This window comes from Limulus polyphemus, unplaced genomic scaffold (assembly GCF_000517525.1).
Source record: "Limulus polyphemus unplaced genomic scaffold, Limulus_polyphemus-2.1.2 Scaffold11934, whole genome shotgun sequence".
Classification (NCBI taxonomy): domain Eukaryota; kingdom Metazoa; phylum Arthropoda; class Merostomata; order Xiphosura; family Limulidae; genus Limulus; species Limulus polyphemus.
In genome coordinates, this window is record NW_013677544.1 from 1 (window position 1) to 3,288 (window position 3,288).

A 3,288-nucleotide genomic window follows, 5' to 3' on the forward strand; every position below is an offset into this window, starting at 1 on the left:
ATGTAGGCCATCCAGGAGTACGTCAGTGGTTGTACGTCTATGTAGGCCATCCAGGAGTACGTCAGTGGTTGTACGTCTATGTAGGCCATCCAGGAGTACGTCAGTGGTTGTACGTCCACGTAGGCCACCCAGGAGTACGTCAGTGGTTGTACGTCTATGTAGGCCACCCAGGAGTACGTCAGTGGTTGTACGTCTATGTAGGCCATCCAGGAGTACATTAGTGGTTGTACGTCTACGTAGGCCACCCAGTAGTACGTTAGTGGTTGTACGTCTACGTAGGCCACCCAGGAGTACGTCAGTGGTTGTACGTCTATGTAGGCCACCCAGGAGTACGTCAGTGGTTGTACGTCTATGTAGGCCATCCAGGAGTACGTTAGTGGCTGTACATCTATGTAGGCCATCCAGGAGTACGTCTATGTAGATCACTAGAGTTGGACAATTAGTGTAATTTAACAATCAATTAATCATCAAGCTCATTTAGCAATTACAATGAACTAATCAATTATTCTCATGAAACTTGGTTAGTTGAAATAATCTAAAATAGTAATAATCATCCAGTAATAATTGGAAACACAAATTTCAGTTAGTATATTGTTTTTAGGACATGTATAACTTTAATGAGTTATTTTACATGACACTAATCAATAGTCATAATTAATTGATTATGTTCACTAATCAAGTTAATCATCCACGTCTGTAGACTTCTGTAAAATACCCGTCCTACACCTGTGTTTGTGTGGCTTTGTTTCTCCATTAGACATGATTGCTAACCCCTTTCACTTCTAGATCTCGTCATGTCTACCTAGAGTTTCGTTAGTGCATTCAAATGAGTGAGTACTTCCTATTAGTGATAATTTAAAATCTCCCAGAAAGTTGAAGATTTAGAACAAACAAACTTGTTAAAACTTGTATAACTAAGTGATAGGTGTTTTTTAAAGCAAATCGAGTATTTTACAAATGAAGATTTATGTCTGTTTTGAGAAGAAAGTACAACGTTGGTATTTTAATTTTTTATAGAATGTGATCAATCTTACAGTTGAACAAATGACCTAAACATCCAGGAGGATAAAGTTTTTATTTATTGAAATTGTATTGTTCCTTTTTATACCTAACCATCATATAAATGATTACATAATAGCATGCCAGTTCTATGAACTGTTTTGATGGTCAGCTAACGCATTTTTTGTCTTGTAGGTCACATGTTCTTCAGAAGGTCTGTCAGTACTTCACTTACAAAGTTCGATATACCAACAGTTCCACGGAGATTCCGGAGTTTCCCATTGCCCCAGAAATTGCTCTTGAACTTCTGATGGCAGCAAACTTTTTAGACTGTTGAACATATTTTGTTAACTAACAAATTTATCTTAATTTGTTTGATCATTTGGCCATTTAATTAATTTTTATTTTTCATTCAAAACTCCCATTCTTGGTTGTGGCAGTGTTGTCTTGTTGCGGAAGGTGTGTAGCTGAAAAGCCAGTCAAAATCTGTTAAGTAAACAGAAAGAAAAACTTGTATTTGTCAAGTAAATCATACAGCAACCTTAAGTTACAGTATTGGTACTGCTGTTCAGTATGTAGTAGTGCAAACTGGACATTAGGGCTGACCTCCAGCTATAGCCGTATTAAAAGTCACTACAAATGTGATCTTAAAAGTGTATTTTAAAATGTCAAATCATACTACATAAAACAATTAGTAGAGGTTTAACTTGCCTGGCACTAATAACAAATACTTGGTTATTAAAATATCTTTATAATATGAAATACTACTGTTTGTTTACTTCTAATTTCCTTTTTCTCACTATCTTGAAATTTTTTCACCAGATATGTACGAGTGAATCATTAATATTGTTGTTTTATTTATTAAAACAAAGCAACTGATAAGTAAGAATTAATGTTGAAGCCATATAAGTTGCCGTAGTTTTGTTATATTTACAGGGGAGTTGTGCCTTTTGGTTCTTGAGCTGCTTGAAATGGCTGGTCTGGTGAGTGCCAGCTCGAGAGAGAGAGAAGCATTGCTATTGTCCTTAATACTATTGCTATCTTGTCATTTTAATCTCTGTAGATATGTGATAAAACATTTTTGTAGAAGCATGTTTCTAAATTTTGTTTCAGTTCACATGACCCAATAAACACATCATGTACCAGATTTCACAATTTTCTTGAATTTAAAATTGATGTTTCTACACCTTGTTAATCTCCAAGAGTTGCATTAGAATAGTTAGATGTTTTCTGATGTTTTGAGTAAAAGCTTAGTTTGCAGGTTGTATTCTAGAGCTATATTTCAGTTGAAACCCGTTCCATGTGTTACTATGCCTATTTCCCAGTTTTATCAAAGTATTCTTATTGTTTGTGCTTTACTACAATAACAGGTTCCAGGAATTAAGTCTGTTAACAATGGTGTGAAACTGTAAGTAAAGATAGTCCTTTTTTATTCTCTTGAGATGCTGTTAGAAAATGTGATTTGTTGATTGCAACATTGTGTCTTTAGCAAAAATTAATTCGTATGTCTATAAAGCAGATAAAAGTTGTGATGAAAATTCCATTATGTATAGTTGTAACAGCTATTAGTTTTTTCTTAAAACTTTACACACAAAAAGCAACTTCTCTCATCATGATTTTTTTGTTTTGGAAGGAAACTGTACATTTTACTTGCTGAAATTATCTTATAATGTGATGTTAAACAGTTTTAACAAAGAAAAAGTATTCAGGCTGTTTTATTGTATTCAGGTTGGATAGTACAGTTTGCAGAGTAAGGTACTAAAGGTGTTTAAAGTTTGTGTATATATATAATTTTTGTTTGAAGTTTGTCAGTGATGAATGTTTTACACATGACAAAGGGTTCAAATCCAGGAATACATATGCTACAATATAACTCGATGTTTGTGTATTACCGAACATGAAGCTACAACATAACTCGATGTTTGTGTATTAGGAACATGAAGTTAAAAACACAACTTACTACTTGTGTATTAGGAACATGAAGTTACAACACAACTTACTACTTGTGTATTAGGAACATGAAGTTACAACACAACTTACTACTTGTGTATTAGGAGCATGAAGTTACAACACAATTTACTACTAGTGTATTAGGAACATGAAGTTACAACACAACTTGATGTTTGTGTATTAGGAAAATGAAGCTACAACATAACTCGATGTTTGTGTATTAGGAACATGAAGCTACAACGTAACTCACTACTTGTGTATTAGGAACATGAAGTTACAACACAACTTACTACTTGTGTATTAGGAACATGAAGTTACAACACAACTTACTTTTACTTG